The following is a 19,296-nucleotide window of genomic DNA, read 5'->3' as shown; positions in this document are numbered from 1 at the left end:
ATCTGGGCTACAGCAAATAACAGACATTATTATAATATTCTTACTTAGTTTTCATAAAAATTTATAGCAGAAAATTATCTTGTAAGTATTAATATTAGGGCTTCGGGATTCATATTAAGTCTAATCATCATTTTCACATTATATTGTTATATTTTTGGCTAATTACATTCATGTATGTCTAAATACTAAAGCTATTACTCAATGGCATAATTGAATTGAAATTATATTGAAATATAAGACTTCAAAACCTTGGTCACATTGCCCACTACTACTTACAGTGCTGTAGCTCCTGCAGCATTCCCTATGTGTAGAAATATGGCTACACACAAGTAAAAGGAAAGATTAAATACAAAAACCACACTAAAGCAATTTCAATAAACAAGAGAATGGCAGGCACTTTCAAGTAAGATGAAGATGCTTTCACTATCTATAAAAAAAAATATTAAATGAACTGAAAATATTGCTATTCCTAAAGTCATAAACTGATTTTTCCTTAAGAAAACTTCATATATGTCAATTTAAATGCAATAAGTTTATTATTGACTTCAAGTTTAGAAAATATCATTTTCATTATTCAATGTATTTACAATGCTCACAAGTTCTTACTATGAGGTTAAAAATACTTTAAAAACAACAAGGATACCATTCATAATCCTAAATCAAATAGTTTTTGAAAAAGTTTGGTCAAAATGGACACTATCACCTTAAATGAATAGTAGCCTAAAGGTCATTTCAATAGGAAATTTCAATCATTTTCTATACTTCTACACATGCTTCATATGTAATATTTCTCAGATACTAAAATTACAGGAAAACCAACATACATGCAGGCATACTTTTCAAAGTCCAAAAATTTTTAGTGTAGACAGAAAAGTATTGACAATTACAAAGTCACAATTTCCAACAAAGCCAGATAATTACTCTGCTAGTATTACTATAATAAACATAGTTTCTCAGATATGGTATTAGCTACTAAAAATTATTGTGTAAAAGAAATTGGCCCATTTATTTTTAACCAACATAAAAGTAATTTTTGGCAATACTATTTTGTCTCTTAGATGGTGCACACATTTTTATTACTTTTCTACTCCCACAAATTAAGACTCTTATACTAAATGTTACTCTTATAGAAACTGCCTGGAGAATAATCAAATATTCTGATTGCTAAAGGGAATACACAAGGAAACTTTGGGGTTATTTTGTACTTAACTTTCAAGGCTTCAACGTACAGTTTTTATTTAGCAAATACCATTCCTGTTTCTTAAATACTACGCTGGTTATATTTTTTGCTAAAGTGTACTCCTATCTAAATGGTTGCAAAATGGGAGTAAACTCCCCTGTGAACATAAAATATTTTGTTTGTTTCATAAAAAACAAAATAGGCCTTTAGGAAACAAACATGCAGTTAGGGACACATGACACTCGGTCACCATTTTAATCTATCCCCTCACTTCACAGGTGGGAACGTGGGACTCCAGAGAAATTAAACCACTCACTAAGCCCACTCAGCTGTCCTAGAACTCAACCTCCAGACTCTTCACTGATACCCCATTTCCCTTCAAATGTGGAATAATGCCAAACCACAACGCTAACTTGGTTACAAGCATAAATAAGCTTCCATTGGCAATAATTAACTTTTAAATGCAATAAAGAAAACATATCATGTTTCTCCTCAGACAACTGTTAATCAACAAGAACTTTTTCGTTTTGCTCTTTTATTCTCTTATTAGTTCTGTCAATCTCTGACAACTAGAACAAATTTAAGACTTATTCTTTTTTTTAAGCAGCATCTTAAAGCCATACATATTATTCCTTAATTTAGAGAAAAAAAATGCATTTTCTTAGGTTTGATTTTTGTCAATATTACTGTTTGGTACAGGTGCTAGGACAAAAGAAAATGTTTATTTTCTCTCAAACCAAGAAAATCTCAAACATTTGTGGTACCCATTAAAGATCTCCCAGCCTTCCAGTTAAACTAAATGATTTTGTTTTGTAGGACATTGTGTTTTAAGTTTTCACTAATTGAACTTCAAACAACTGAGAAAAGAGTCTTATTTTTGTAGTCTGAATCACTTAATAGTTCAGACCATGGAACAGAGTCCTCTTCTTGACTAAACACACACGCTGGCTCTAGCTGAGGTCACCTCTCTTTCTATCTACCTATCTACCCAGTTTCTGTTACTCCTTGTGCACCTAATTACAGAGAACATCAATATCAACGTTCTGGCTCTCAAATCCTAAAGAGAGTAGGAGAGGTAAAGTATGACTAAAAACATACCTAAAGCATTCACACCTATAGGCTCTTACCTAACATCTATGCTTGGATTCAAAATATTCTGACCTCCTAAACAGCATGTCTGCATTCAACTTACCTTTAAGCTGTTACTCTGCTTGTTGGTTACACAAAATAATTCCTCTTCCACTGGAAAACTGGACAATTTAACCTTATTTTGTTGGAAGGTTTTCACCGAAATTAATGAGATGTTCTTATGTGAAGAGGAAACAGCAATTTTAACAACAAAACTAGGTTTATTTATAGAGACATAACTGATTGAAAAAAAAATCCTTCTGTACTGAGACATGGTGTACGTGATCTCACCTTATGGGGAGTTTTTAGAAAACTCACTTTAGCTGTGGGTTATGTAAATATTTCTGTAAAATTCTATTTGAGGAACTTAAGAAATTATTGAACTTAGTTTTACTCAAAAATAACCTATATTTTCTAACTAATTTTAGCAAGCAGCACCAAAATGTGAAGTAGATTTTTTAGCTAATACTTTGAGTGTGTTCTTTTAAATTAACAACGTCCACATACAAAGGAGTAAACTCATCTCTTCCATTTACTGCCCATCTATTCTATTCCTGTGTTATGTACACAGCTTTTCACAGTTTAGAAACCTTTCATATACGTTACTGAATTTATGTGCTGTGGTAATTAGAAAACTAGCATAATTCTTGCTTTCAACCATTTTCATAAAGAAAAATAAAATAGGCATAGAACAGAGAGATACAGGGTAATGATTAGGACAAAATACTTTAAAATGGAGAGTAAGTCAATAGAATGAATAAGAGAAATCTCAAAAAATGATTTTAAAGACTCTAATTCCTCAAATTGCCAATTTAGCCCACTTATCCAGATTATTTAGATGAACAAAATGGAATTTCAGGCAGACCCATTTCAATTTTGCCCTCCCACTGGGAGTTTCCCAACACGGGTTTATATCCTGCCAAACTACAAATCTGCTCCATATTTACAAAGGCACTTTGATTTCTTAGCCATCCATGCCCAATTTCTTCACTACCTGCCATCAGTGCAAGCTTCTGTCACATGGTTCATTGGTATCTAAGCACACTATTTATACACAGCAGGTATAAAAATATGCTTTTTGATTCGACTAGAATTATTTTGAAGGTGGCAATGGTCTGGTTTGTAAACAGAAAAACAAATATAAACATCAATTAAAACAAATCATATAGGAGACAGAACAGCAAATATCAAGTTACAAAGAAGCTACAGGTCATAGACTCTGATGCTCTCTCCGCAATACTATTTTGACCACTGACTTTGATGAGGATGCCACCGATGTGCTGATTGAATGTGTCTGTGACATAAACCTGAGAGGAATGATTTACTACGGCAACATGTTGAAAAGAGGGTCCAAGAGAGCTCAGACAAGCTGACGCAACAGGCCCAAACAAAAATGACCAAGGTTCAGACAGGTAAATGCAAACGTCTGTATTCACTGCCTGGTTGTAGGTCGGCAGATAACGTGCCATGAGGGGTTTTCACTGAATTTTAAGCTCTGTAAGAACTTAACGATGAGACGTGTTTGATAAATGATAAGGCAAATGATCGTGGGCTCTAAAGTCAGATTAACGTTAAGCTTAGGCAATGGCTCCACTGCTATGTACTGGTCAGCTGGCACCAGCAGTCTCATAATCAGTGATCATCAAGATTCTGGAAAGGAACTTGGTAAAAGGGGACACAGATGGGAGAGAGATGAGGGTGGAAAGGTAAGAATCACAATATTAGCAAAACTAATAAGTATTAGTGTGTATTGAGCAATTATTATATGCCATGCATTGTACTATGAGGTTAACACAGATGACCTCAAATTTTGCAAAATCCTGTAAAGTAGGAAGTGTACCTATCCTCATTTTATAAAGAGGAAAACTGAAGCTTGCACATTTCTAGTGACTTGTTCAGGTTCATCAGGCAGTGGATAGTAAAATGAGAAGTTTACCTGAGGAAGTCTCTTGGCCATCTACACCCCCATCTATCCATCCACTTACTGTGACCCTCATTGCAGCTGGGGCACCAGAGCACCAGAGTAACAAAGAATAAGACAAGTAGAAGTCTCTGTCCTCAAACAACTTACATTTTAATGGAAGAAACTGATTGTTTAAAAGTAAATGGACAATAAAATAATAAAAAACTTGTAATAAGCTCCATGAAGGAAGGAAACAAGGTACTACAAGAAAGTAACAGAATATACATCAGTAGCCAGTGAAGTAGAGACATTGAATTGGAAACCAAAAGAAAAAGAGCTAGTTAGGCAAAAGAAGAGTGGGAAAGAACACGTACAGAAGATGTTTGTCCAAAGGCAGTGGCATGGCTGAGCAGCTAAAAGAAAACCACTGAGGCTCCGGTGAACGGACAGAGGAAGAGTAGATGGGAAGAGGGTGGAAAGACAGGCAGTGGGGAGATTATGCAGGACCTTGCAAACTGTAGAAAGGAGTTTGGGCTTGTGTTTCTAAACGCAAATAGGAAGCCATTCCAAATTGCTAAATGGAAGAGCAATGCAATTCAATTCACATTTTGCTTTTGCGAGTATGTTGAGTATGAACTAAAGAGGACATAGCTTCATGAAGCTAATGTTGTGATAAAGAAAGATGATAATAAACTAATGAGTTAGATGTGGAGTAGAATAAAGCAGAAAGGGGGTAGGAATACTTGGAAACTGGTTTACAATGTGGCAGGCCTCCTCTGTGCTGAGTACCAAAGACACGATGAAGGGTAAGCTATGATCCAGACTTCAGGGACTCCACAGCCACTTCTGGCAAGTAATTTCAGTTTTGTGGGGCTCTGTCATTCCCTTCTCCTCTATTGCACCCGCTTTTGCCCTCCAGGTGCACACAAAATGCCTCTGTGACACTGTCCCGCTTGCCTGAATGGCCTTCACTCCCCACTCTCTTGCTCCCTCCAGACTGGGCTAAAGTATGACTTTGATGATATAATTTTTGTTTTCTAAAGTAACAGCTTCATTGACATAATTCACACACCACAGAATTCATCCACCTAAGGTATACAAGTCAATGGTTTTTAGCACATTCACGAAATTGTGAAACCATTACCACAATCGATTTTAGAACATTTTATCACCCCAAGAGAAACTCCACACCCATCAGTAGTCCCTCTCATTTGTCCCTAACTTCGGACCTGGGCAATCGCTAATCTTTCTGTCTCCATAGATTTGCCCATTCTAAACACTGCATATAAATTCAATCATACAACATGTTGTCTTTTGTGACTGGCTCCTTTCTCCTAACATAATGTTTCAATTGTAAGTCTATCATGCTGTAGAATGTATTGTTACTTCATTCTTCTTTACTGCCATGTAATATGTATCTATGTATAAACACACACCCAACATTTTACCTACCCATTCATCAGCTGATAGACATTTGGGTTGTTGCCAGTTTTTGGCTACTATGAATAATGCTGCTATGAACATTCATGTAGAAGTTTTTGTGAGGCATGTTTTCAATTCTCTTGAGTATAGAGCTAGGACTGGCATTGCTGGGTCATACGATATCTCTATGTTGAACATTTTGAGAAACCGCCAGAATGTTTTTCAGACTGTATGACTTTAAATTCTACTCGCGGTGGATGGGTGAGTTCCAATTTCTTCACATCCTCACCAACACTTGTTATTAACTGTCTTTTCTATTATACTCATCCTAAGTAGATGTGAAATGGTTTCTCATCTTGGTTTTGGTTTGCATGCCCCTGACTGATGATGTTGAGCATCTTTTCACATGTTTAGTAACCATTTGTTAATAGTATAGTTATTATTAGCATATCTTCTTTGAAAAAAATGTCTATTCAGGTCTTTGCCCATTTAAAAATTGGTGTGTCTTTTTATTATTAACTTGTAAGTGTACCTTACATATCCTAGATACAAGTCCCTTATCAGATACATGAGTTACAAAAAATTTTCTCCCATTCTATAGGTTGTCTTTTTTCTTGATAATGTTCTTTAAAAGTCAAAAGCTTTTAATTTTGGTGATACTCCATTTATTTATTTTTTTCTATTCTTCTTTGTGCTTTTGGTGTCATACCTAAGAAACTATTACCTAATCCAAAGTCCCTAAGATGTGTGCCTATGTTTTCTTCTAAGAGTTTTAGAGGTTTAGCTCTTACATTTAGTCTTCCACCCATTTTGAGTTAATTTTTGTCTACACTATGAAGTAGGAACCCAAGTTCTTTTTTTTTTCTTTTTTGAGACATTGTTTCATTCTTGTTGCCCAGGCTGGAGTGCAATGGCATGATCTTGGCTCGCCACAACCTGCACCTCCTGGGTTCAAGCGATTCTCCTGCCTCAGCCTCCCAAGTAGCTGGAATTACAGGCATGCCCCACCACACCTGACTAATTTTGTATTTTTAGTAGAGACGGGGTTTCTCCATGTTGGTCAGGCTGGTCTCAAACTCCTGACCTCAGGTGATCCACCCACCGTGGCCTCCCAAAGTGCTGAGATTACAGGCATGAACCACTGCACCCGGCCCCCCAAGTTCTTTCTTTTAAATGTGGGTATCAGGTTTATCAAGCGCCATTTGCTGAAAAGTCTGTTTGTTCCCTACTGAGTTTTATTACCCTTGCTGAAAATCAATTGATTGTAAATATGTAAAACATTTTGAACACTCTCCCACCACAGTAAACCACACCCTCCACTGAACCCCCAACACAATTAACTTCCTTACCAGACTATAAGAGTTGTTAAGGGCAGTAAACATATTTTAATTTTCACTGCAGTCCCTGTGCCTATTTGTCTGTAGCACATAATAGGTTATCGCTATCAGAGAAATAAACGGATGCATGGAGATAAGCTGACTCACAGTCTACTTCTCTACAGAATGGAGGGGTGGACTAAGTTCCTAAAGCCTTTTTGACTCCTGGTGCCCACCAAGCCATTGCTCTTCATTATCTGAGGCCCTTCCTTCCATCCTTTATATGTGGCCATTGAAAGAGGAAAGACTAAAGATGAAAGTTACTTTCATAAATTCCATTGCTATGTGGATAAAAAGCATCTTCTGAAAAATGCCAAGGTACATAAAGTTATCATTATACATTACTATTACTTTTCAGACAGGGTCTTGCTCTATCACCTAGGCTGGAATGCAGTGGCATGAACACGATTCATTGCAGCCTTGACCTTCTGGGCTCAAGGGATCCTCCCACCTCAGCCTCCCATATAGCTGGAACTACAGGCACAGGACACCACACCTGGCTAATTTTGTTTACTTTTTTGTAAGATACAGTCACACCACGTTGGCTAGGCTGGTCTCTAACTCCACGGATCAACAATCCTTCTGCTTTGGGCCTCCTGAAGTGCTAAGATTATGAGAGTAAGCCACCATGTCTAGCATGAAGTTATCCTTGACAATCAGAAGTGACTGCAGAGGAAAAGGGATTTTCATACCAGTAATAGTTTTTAAAAAATTCATTATTGTGGTTCCTTTCTGAGAATCCTGATGCATTATATTGATAGATATGTGGTCATGTTTGCTTCTTCTGAGTTCTAGTTTAAGGTGAAGCAGTGTAAATGGGGAAAAAAAAGCCCAATTCTTCTTAGCCTAAATGCCTCGAGAATGTCTTCCTTTAAAATCTTTCCCATTTTCTCTTCCCACTTTCCCCCCTCTACTTTTCTTTTCTCTCTTGTTTTTATAACTAAGGATAATTCTAGTATCTTTCTTGCTCTCCTAACCATTGAAGTAGGTCTATGTTATGTCAAATTCAGCATTGAGATACCTCAAAACTTCAGATTCTGCTCAAGAAAAATCAGCAAGTCACACTAAGGTTATAGACTAGTAAGATATATAAAAAGATATATGTCTACATATAGATTTAAAAATACATACAGATATCTGATCCATTCATTAGTCTGTGTTGACTTCACCTTTAAGATGAAACATGTCTGGTTCCTGTTAATAAAATCTTGCATGGCTTAAATCACTATACGCATAGTGGATCGTCAATAAATTATGGAAGAAACACTGATCCTCCTAAAGTCCTATGATAAATTCAGTTGAAAATGACACCCTAAAGTTTTTAATGCAAACTAAGATATGACAATAACCTCTCTGTATGAGTGAATTCAGATTTCTTTGCAGAACATTCTAAGCAAGCTAAAGAAGAGTCCACACCAGGCACAGTGGCCCAGGCCTGTAATCCCAGCACTTTGGAAGGCAGAGGTGGAAGGATGGCTTGAGCTCAGGAATTCAAAACCAGCCTGGGCAACATAGCAAGACCCTGTCTCTACAAAAAAATACAAAAGGAATTAGCCAGTGTGGTGGCATGCACTTGTGGTCCCAGCAACCTGGGAGGCGGAGGCAAGAGGACCACTGGAACCCAGGAGGACCAGGCTGCAGTGAGCCGAGCTGGTGCCACTGCACTCCAGCCTGGGCAACAAAGGGAAACCCTGACTCCAAAAATAATAATATTAATAATGAATTGATTAATTAAAGAAGAGTCCAACAGAAAAGACAGCACTCGTAAAACAATTCTTTCCCTTCCATCTTGTTAAGATCTCCTTCAAAGTTTATTTTTACCTCCCTTGTTTCCTTCACAGTCACACTTTCTATAAAGATATGAGCATCCCTTGTGCTTTAATAGGAACTTTCAATGACAGCTTGACTCATGAAGAAAGGCTAATATTACTTGTATAATTTCTTACCATGGAGAAAGGATGGGGGACAGAGAGAGACAGAGAAAGAGAAGGTATCAGGACTTCAGTTGTGAGTAGAGAGATTTTATACAAAGAAGAATTTTCCATTCCTATAGGGAGCTCCAGACATTTTCAGGGATGGCAGAAGGCAGGCCAGAAATAAAGACCCTGCAGCTTTCTTGCCTTTTTCCTAAATGTAAGTGTAACGAATCCACTTAAGTACAGATGTTAACACCAAAAAGAGTTAAATTAACTTGACCATCTGTTAAGAAGAGTAATATGAAAAATCTAAACACCTTGCAACTCATTAACACTCATGAGCAGCCTCGAGTTATATCAGGAATCTCTGTGTACGGTAGTCTGTCTCACACTGAACTTTAGTGAGGGTCAGGAACACGCCGGGGATGTATAAAACCTCTAAGAGAATTTAAAAAATAGTTTTTGCTTTTATTTGGATGATCCGTTTTTAAAAGAACCCCCAAAACAAAATCTTAAGATGATCATATTCTAGGTCATCTGTGCCACAGCTTTTCACTCCATGTTTGCATTTACGAGGGCACCAAGTGAAAGCATGAACTATTAACACTGTGTTTCTGAAACGGGAATCTATCGATGTATCCTGATCATCCTAAGTTCACATACCTAAGAAACTCTGGCCAAAGAGTTTACTTTCACAAGTCTTGTAAAAGCTGGCTACTCCCCTCAGCATACTACCTTTGAAAGTCTGCCAGTGCCACAAATCTTTCCAGTAGAACTGAAATTTTAATTCAGAGTGAGGCTTTAATCCTTGCTGCAAATTAGATGATGACTGTCTTGTAAGTAAATTTAACTCTTTACAAGGCTAGACATTTTATTGTTCTATTGACGAAAATGTCAAAATTGCAGATGAAAGTCAAAATTCATTTTTATCATCTTAACCAAAGTGTCACATATAAAATAAGAGTGAATAACTGAAAAATACAGAATAAAACTGAGGCTCCAGGCAATTTCTATTGATTTTATTAATGTTTAATTCACAATTAAGAGGGGCAAGGAAATATTTCCGATGTTTCTAGAAATGTAAGAATTCAGAGCTAGAGAAAACCTTTGCTACCACTTGTCCAAGCTTCTCACTTCACTGGGAAATAAACCTAGACTCCAAGAGGTTTGCTCAGGAAGTTAGCTGGAAAAGCCAAATCAGAAAGTCAAATCTTCGTACTCACAGTCCTTAGGTAAAGTATGTATGTTCACCTGTCTGTTCTGTGTTTCACCTTTCATCAAAAGTCATGTGCTAATCTTCCACAAATCATCAAGATAATTGTCAATTCTTTCTTCCTAGGAAACCAATCCTATATGACTCTAACACTGTTAATAAAATGACATTTTATTTATGTTATCTGAAATTTGAAAGATCTAAACATTTTTCTATCACATAAAAACTAGTACCAAGAAAATAAAAAACATATGCATATATTCCCAAACTATAACATGGCTGGTATGCCTGACTGCAGGGCATGCAGTATATTGTGAAGTATACATTTATATTGGGATTCTGAGTGTTATTGAAACCCATTTTCTATGGGCAATCTATTATAACAGAGAAGTGGCACTTGAAATATGGAGGTCAGTTATACAAAAATGATATGGAATCAAAAGACCCATCTGTTCTTGAATGTGCCCTACTTTCTCACCCCCACTCCTTTGCTCAAGCCACCATGTTGAACCTTCCAACCAAATAAAGTTCTTCTTCTATCTGTGCTGCTGTGCTGGGCAACATTCTTTTTGTTTTGTTTTGTTTTGAGATGGAGTCTCACTCTGTTTGTCCAGGCTTGAGTGCAGTGGCACAATCCTGGCTCACTACAACCTCCACTTCCTGGGTTCAAGTGATCTCCTGCCTCAGCCTCCCGACTAGCTGGGATTACAAGTGCATGCCATCACATCTGGCTAATTTCAGTATTTTTAGTAGATACAGGGTTTCACCACGTTGGCCAGACTGGTCTTGAACTCCTGACCTCAAGTGATCCACCCACCTCAGCCTCCCAAAGTGCTGGAATTACAGGCACGAGCCACCATGCCTGGCCCTGGGCAACATTCTAACCATCTTACAAGGACGTTATCTTCCCCCTCCCAAATCCCCATACCTTTTGCATTTTGCTGATAGTTATTATGTTCTCTCTGACATACACATATTGGCATACCTGGTTTACGTACTCCTTTCTGACAGAAATTCATTATAGCCCCATAGCATGCACATAATATATGGTTATTGAATTAAAGCAACATATGAAGTTTAGGGGAAAAGGGACCTAAACCTGTCATAGTGGCTGTTCTCAAAATCTAACTTACTATCATTTTCCCTTTAAAGTATATGTAAATGGCCACAGTAACATGATCACTATGAAGAATAAGGAGCAACGTAGAAAAAATTCCCTAAGATAATGTTAAATGGGGAGGCCGAGGCAAGTGGATCACCTGAGTCAGAAGTTCGAGACCAGCCTGGCCAACGTGGTGAAACCCCATCTCTACTAAAAATACAAAATTAGCTGGGTATGGTGGTACATGCCTGTAATCCCAGCTACTTGGGAGGCTGAAGCAGGAGAACTGCTTGAACCCAGGAGGCAGAGGTTGCAGTGAGCAGAGATCGGGCCACTGTACTACACCCTGGGCAAGAAGAGTGAAACACTGTCTCAAAAAATAAAAAATAAAAAAATAAAATGTTAAATTAAAAAAAGCAAAAACCAAAACTAAGATTTATCTATATTTGCAAATATAATTGATGCACATGGACAAAAAATTGAAGGTAAAACAGAAGAATAAAAACAATTTGCACTGTTGGGTGATGGTATGACTGGCTTCTGTTAATGTGCTTACGTTTATACACAAAATGTTTTTAAATGCATACATGTGTAGTAATTAGTAATATTCATATTGGCTATTGGTACTAATACTTCTGGACTATAAAGGAAAAGAAATCATATGTAGTTATCTTATGTCTAATGTCTCTCGGCTTGTTGGCCTGCATGGACACATTCAAAGAACTGCCACTACCTGGTAGCTAACAGAACTGCAGAGTTGGTACCTGAGAAGACACTCTGCAAAGTTGGCAGTTGGCTGGTGAGTCAACTTTCATAGTCAAAACAAGCAAGCAAAAATCTTCAAAGAACCAAAATATATATCATCCACTGAAACTGAAAATATAGCAAACATTATATTTCGTTGGGACACACAGAAATATTCCTAGAGTCCAGTTTACAGTTTTATATTCCTATCCAAAGGCAAACATTTTTTTCTGAATGTTCTTCCTATAAGGCATATTATTTCTAAGACAGCGTGTTTTGTTTCCTATTTATATTCTTATCTTCTAAATAGGCCTAAATTGCTATTTTCAGATGTATTGTTTCTGCTTATACATTTGATTTTTTAAGATAAATTATTATGTTGAATAGCACTATCGTCTTTGCTGGAAAATCAAATGACAAGTAGAAATTAATCGATTCTTTTTTGAGCACGTTAATTGACAACAGTGTTTCTATGAATGACATATACATACACTGCCTCAGAAAACAACTCCCTAAATGTTAAATGCCCTAATCATCTCCAACTTGGTATTCTTCACTGGATTGATCTGGAAATGCTCCTTTATGCAGAAAAATTGAATTAAATATTTTTTACTGCTAATTTTGTGATTTTACCAACATAATGATGATTTTAAGTGAAGGAAGTAATCTGGCACAGTGTTTTATGAAAATAGTAAGTTCAATCAGTTAGACTTGCATTAAATGGATATATTTTAAATTATTTGCATAATCCAGTGAATCCTACTTGTCCCACTCAAGCATCATCCAAGTCAAGAACAAAAGAGACTGATTTATTAGACATATATGAGGCTGAAGAATTTTCTCAGAACTCTTGGTTAGGCTGTGATAAGAACACAAATTTATCTAAGTATGCTGAACAATGCTTTAGGGCATACTTAGAAAAGATGCTATAAAAAAGCTTTATTGCATCACACACATGGAACCAGATTCTCCCTCTCATGGGCTGTAGCCAGCATGAAGTTCACACTACATTAATTTGCACTTGCCGACATGCTGCTCTGCAAGTATTCTTAAGGCGTGTTCAAATGTGTACTGCGACTCCTCAGCTAGAACATAAACTCCCTAAGGGCAGGACCTGGGTCTCCTAGTTATTACCCCACAGTGTCTAGCATACTGGTCTGGGTAAACCAGGCCCTCTGGAACTGCTGTTGTCTTAGTAAGGAGCGGGGACGAGCATGTGCTAAGCCTACAGACTGAAAGAGGGTGTGAAGAATACTGGAGAGCATCTCTGTCATCACCAGGACCGAGTGATTACATGTACCAAAGCCATGCCCAAATGGCCCCTCTCCCAGTCATTTTTCAGAGGGAGAAGTGAGACTGCAGGTGGTAGTTGGATACGTTTCTTAAGTCTGGCTCTCGAGAAGTCATCCATTATCTTAGCATATTCCCCAAAAACCTTCTGAAAAAGAGTACACAGCTTTACAGACACAAAGCAGAGAATAGAACGGAACAGGATTTTACTTTAATCTGTAAGTGCTAGGTTTCAAGTAGAAAAGACTAACACTGCTGTTATCCACTTTTAAAAGATACAATGATGTATTTCTAGGATGCTTCCAGAATCAAACAGAAGACTGGACCTCAGAGGTCCATGAGCTGGGTAAATCATATTGCTGCTATTATTTAAAACTAAAATTTCCAGGGGAAAGGTTCCATGGCCTGCTGCAGCAATTGCAACTTCTTACTGTGAGAAAATTCTTGTTTCAGGCTATTGTGATTTCTAATTGTTATAATTAAATCTCTTTGCTCTTGTTTTGTCCATACCAACGATTCAAATCAGGTGTTTAACTTTGTCCTTGAAATAATCTGTCAAACCCTTAAAGACGTAAAGCAGTATTGCAGTCTTCTCTAAGTAAAAGGTACAATTCTTCAACTTTTCTTCATTGCTTTTATGTTTCTCTGACTTTAAAAATGACTGATTTAGGCTGGGTGCAATGGCTCACATCTGTAATCCCAGCACTTTGGGAGGCTGAGATGGGTGGATTGCCTGAGCTCAGAAGTTCAAGACCAGCCTGGGCAACTCAGTGAAACCCTGTCTCTACTACAATACAAAACAAAAACAAAAACAAAACAAAAAAACAAAGTTAGCTGGGCATGGCAGCATGCACCTGTGGTCCAGCTACTCAGGAGGCTGAGGCAGGAGAATCGCTTGAACCCAGGAGGTGGAGGTTGCAGTGAGCTGAGATTGCACCACTGAACTCCAGCCTGGGTGACACAGCGAGACTTCATCTCTAAAAAATAATAATAAAATAAAAGGACTGACTTCTAAGGCTTGCAGCCCTTCTCCTTTCCTTACACAAAGTCATACAATATAGATGCTCTTCTTCCAACAGCCTAATTAATTCAACTGAACTTAGGTGATGATTCCTGTGTTGCTACACTCCACCCTTAACGTCAGTGTCCAAGTGCTGAGTCACTGCTGTAGATATGAGCAACCCTCAAATCCTTTTTGCCCTTATTTTTCCAGCCGAATTTTCAGATCTATTTCTTCTGGAGGTACTCCACCCGAAGTATTGGCTTTGATTGCTCCATGAAAGGCATTTCAAACCTGGATGTTTTCTACTCAATAGGAGCCACAACTCCAAAGTTATAATGTATACAATAGCAGTAAAAAAACAAACAAAACTTTCTATGTCAGCCTTTTTATCTCTGAATAATAAAATTGGAACCAACCTAAAGACAAAATTGTAAACATAAAATCATGTACTTACGCTCCCATCCCAGCCACGAGCAAGCCACGTGCTACGAGTAAGAGAATGCCATGATCACCAGTGACACGCTTACTTGGTAATGCCATTAGATTCTTAAGAGATTGAAGATTTGACACATTTGTTGTACTGCAAAATACTCCAAAATCATTGCTATTTAAGATACATGGGTCTTCAAACTCAAAGCTCAGCATTCTAGCAAAGCAGAGGAAACTTAAAAATATAGTTGTGTTTCTATATTCAAGGTAGGGATTGGCAACTTTTTCTGTAAAGGTTCAGAGAGCAAATATTTTAGGCTTTGTGTGCTACATGGTCTCTATCACAAATCCTCAGCTCTGCTGTTGTTACAGGAAGTAGCAATAGGCAATATATAGACAAGTAGGTATGGCTGAGTTCTAATAAAACTTTATTTGTAACATACACAGCAGGCCAGATTTGACCTATGAGCTGTAGTTGGCTAACATTTTCTTATGAATACTGGGTACATGAGCATACTGCATATGCATATGTGTCTGTATATGTAAGTGGGGGTATAGATACATATATTAACATGTGAAATCTCCATTTGCCCATTCCTGTCATCATGGCAGTTTCTTGGGCACATGATCAGTGCAGTCACACATGTGCTGTTTAGAAGGGCCCTTATACTTGCAGTTTCAGACTCTATGACCGATGTCTTGACATGATGAGCAATTTTATCTTAGAATTGTGTTTTGTGGTGCACTCTGATGGGACAATGGAGACTGAACTCCTCTATGTGGTCTCATCTTTCCACTGCCTCACTGCAGCCCTGCTGCTGTTCCTGCCCTCCACCCAGGGTGGACCAGGGCATGTCACTGGAAGAGGTGTGTATCTTTTGCCCCTGGCAGGATCCTGAATGTGTGTTTAGAGAGGACTGAATCAAGTGTGCCCATCCCTGGCATCTTAGAGCAGGACAAGGAGGTAGTAATTCCTGCCCCACGCTGGCAGCACCACAGCGCACTCAGGAGATTCCACTCCGAGCCTCTTCCCCACCCCTGATGCAGACAGCAGACAGGTTCCAGTATGGAGACTGCCATCTCCCAGGGGTCACCTGTCTGACCTCCTTGGGGTGGGGGAGAATGACCTCCCTGCTCCATGCTGGGGCATGGTGTAGGTTCTGTGGCTAGAAGAAGGAAGAATCCAGAAGCTCATGGGGCAACTGTGGGGTCTGCACTCCCCCATGAGTATCATCTGTATGCTGGAAGAAGCCTAACATCAAATAGCAAATAAAATATGGCATGTCCAATCTGGGTTGGTGAGGGAGGAGGGGCAAGGAGAGAGAGACTGAAGAAGAAAGAAAAGCGTTTTATATTTTGGTTCTCTTTAATGCCACTTCTTTCCTGCTTTCTGAACAAAATGGTCCTGTATTTTCACTTTGCACTGGGCCCTAAACAAAGGTTGGAGGCTGTAAAGAATCATCTTCTGGCCGGGCGCGGTGGCTCAAGCCTGTAATCCCAGCACTTTGGGAGGCCGAGGCGGGTGGATCACGAGGTCGAGAGATCGAGACCATCCTGGTCAACATGGTGAAACCCCGTCTCTACTAAAAATACAAAAAAATTAGCTGGGCATGGTGGCGCGTGCCTGTAATCCCAGCTACTCAGGAGGATGAGGCAGGAGAATTGCCTGAACCCAGGAGGCGGAGGTTGCGGTGAGCCGAGATCGCGCCATTGCACTCCAGCCTGGGTCACAAGAGTGAAACTCCGCCTCAAAAAAAAAAAAAAAAAAAGAATCATCTTCTGAGATTCATTTACCGAAACGGAAGTGGACAAAAAAATTCTATCTATACATCACTCATTTCCGGTCAGCTACTCCTTGCAATGTTAGAGTTTCCTGTGACATTCCTAAATCTTAAATACAAGGCTCTGAAATTGATTATGTATTTTGGGTTTCAGATTCTCTGAAGCTCCTTTTGGGATATGATTATCAGGAATGCTGCATGGTAGCCACTCCCTCAAACAGTTCACTGCAGGAGTAGTTTACACTTCTTTAGAATGATGATGAAGCATTTTATAAAAATAAACCACCATCAAAACATTATATACAAAATTTAACAGACAACAACAAAGAAAGATGAAATTTTACTAAGAGTTTCTATTTATTTCCTATTAAAAAGGGCAATAACAGATCATTCTAACATACAAAAACATACTTGTTTTCCTAATTTGAATGAACCAACTGTAAAGCAAACATTTTTTGAGACAAATAAATGTGAATATAGGCTGGGTATAATTTGATATTAAAGAATTATTGTTAACATCATTAGGTATAATGACACAGTGTGTAAAAATATCCTTCATAGACACACATGGGTATTTATGAGTAAAATAACATAATGTCTGAGATCCATTTAAAATACTTCTCAAAAGAAGAAAAAGAGTAGAGGAAGATGACAGAAGAGAAGACGAAGAAGCTGAAGAGAAGAAAGTGGAGCAGAAAAAAACATGACAAAGAAGATGAAGGTAACAATGAGGAGAGAAGTTGAGAGAAAAAAAGTGAGATCGATGGAATAGGATTGTGGAAGAGGACTGGCAAAATGATGAGTGTAAGTGATGGAAATGTGAAGATTCATTATAATATTCCCTTTACCTTCATATATGTTTTTAAATTCCCCTGATGAAGTGTGTGTGTGTGTGTAACCACTGCCTAAAAAATTTTCTAATAAAAATCAAAGTGCGTATTTCACATTCTCCTCCATACCAAATGCCTTTTTTTCTGGTGCAAGAAGCATCCTCGGAGGCTGACAGGAATTCTCTAAGCTGAAGAGATACAAAGGAGTTGATGGGAAGGATAATCCGCCCATCGGTTCTTGACACAATGTAAAGAAGAAAAGAAGAAAGTGGGTGGAAGAGACTGCCATTGTTACTCTCCTGACCTCTCCTTCTAATTATGCCAGAGTCAAGGCTCAGGTCACAAGGAAAATTATCTTGGTGGTCAACCATTTGCCCTATTTTGTATACATCAAAAAAGCTCTTGTTCTCACACATTCCAATCTCACAGTTTCCCACCTACTTTAAAAACGTATCAAGCGGTCAGATTCACTAAAATATGTATAAAATGACTACAGTATGAAGAACACCTGGCTTGCAAACCTACAGATAGTCTTCTTGTGATGCTGACTTGTAAGATACACAACACTTAAAAATTTAATATACTTTTTATCATTATAAGTATTTCAGATGAATGTTCAACATGCCCGGCTTTTAAAAGTTAAATGTAAATGTCTCTCTTGAGTGCAGATGGTGGCCAAGCAAAGTAGTTCTTTGGTCTTACAGACAGAAGGTCAGGTCATGGCTGAAAGACCAAAGAACAATTGCTGCTTTGCTACTCCAAATCATCCATGGAATGAGACACCACTACTTTCTTTTCTGAAACTGTCTGCTCAATACAAAATAGTTAAAAAGAGTACCTATAAGATTTCCTCACATTCTGTCCAGGAAAAAGACATGGTAACAAGCACATCACATCACAAACATCTTGTAACTGTTGAGAGGTTTTATCCCTAAAGCTGTGACCTCCTAAAAGGCACATCTCTATCTTAAAACATATCATTGTAAGTCATTATGAAAACTACGGTTGCTTCACTATTATCAGAAAATGTTTACAAATGAAAAGTGCTCCTTATAAAATCCTGCAACTTTAGCCTTCATACCATCATGGGTTAACTAAAATGAGATTTAATACTGCAAATACTCCTAATACGGCGAATGCTTCTAAACAAGTTATTCACCTACAAGTGATGTTATACTTTTATTGTTCCTGGTTTCTTTTCCTCTAGAACATTATAATGAAATTTTAAATACCTCGGAGACTCTTTCCTGATGTATTTTTCCAGTTAATCCAAAATATTATGCTTACAGAGTGCTGTAGAATAATACAAAAGGCATATGATAATGCCAGTCAGTATGCCAATATGATTCCTTTTTTAAAAAATTACAGTACATCAGGAAAGAAAAGTTATCTGTGATAAACTTAGTAGACGAGGCCTTCAGTCCCTGAGAGAAAGCGTTTTCCATTCCACTATCAGGCACGCCCCCAACTGGATGAAATAAAGTAAGCTTCATTATCTGCACATGTTAATAATGAAAAGTCTTCAGAAAATTTAAAACCCATTACACCACCAAATATAGTGGTGCAAAAGCAGAATTTTAGTTTGGTTGCCAGGATTTTAATTTAGCACTAAGGATTTCAGTTAAGACTTGAAAAGCTTTTTGTACTAAACTTCATTATCACTTTCATTTTCAATACTTTTCCCAATTGTCTTTGCGTCATTTGTCATAAAGAGTTAATTGGCTCAAAAGAGGAAATATGTTGGAAAATATGATGAAAAACCTCGAACTAGAAACATATTTTTTAAAAAAATTTACTTGGAGTGACCTAATTCTAAATTCTAAAACAATTCCTTTAAAATACTGACACGAAGAACCCAGTCTTACTATTTTAATTGAATAAACAACGTACTTTTTTGAATATAATGAAAATCTTCAAAGTACTGTACTGTAACATAAAAATAGAAAATCAAAAGTCAGCCTATTAGAACGGCCTCTCTA

General features: G+C 37.7%; 1 protein-coding gene across 8 annotated transcripts in view; it reads right to left on the bottom strand.

Annotated features, from left to right (window-relative positions):
* SDCCAG8 (SHH signaling and ciliogenesis regulator SDCCAG8) overlaps positions 1–19,296 on the bottom strand; it is a 246,073-nt gene that overhangs the window by 140,892 nt on the left and 85,885 nt on the right. The gene's annotated exons all lie outside the window — the stretch shown is intronic.

This window comes from Saimiri boliviensis, chromosome 14, assembly GCF_048565385.1.
Source record: "Saimiri boliviensis isolate mSaiBol1 chromosome 14, mSaiBol1.pri, whole genome shotgun sequence".
Taxonomy (NCBI): Eukaryota; Metazoa; Chordata; class Mammalia; order Primates; family Cebidae; genus Saimiri; species Saimiri boliviensis.
The sequence above is the reverse complement of the archived record's forward strand: the minus strand, read 5'-3'. Positions and strand labels throughout refer to the sequence as shown.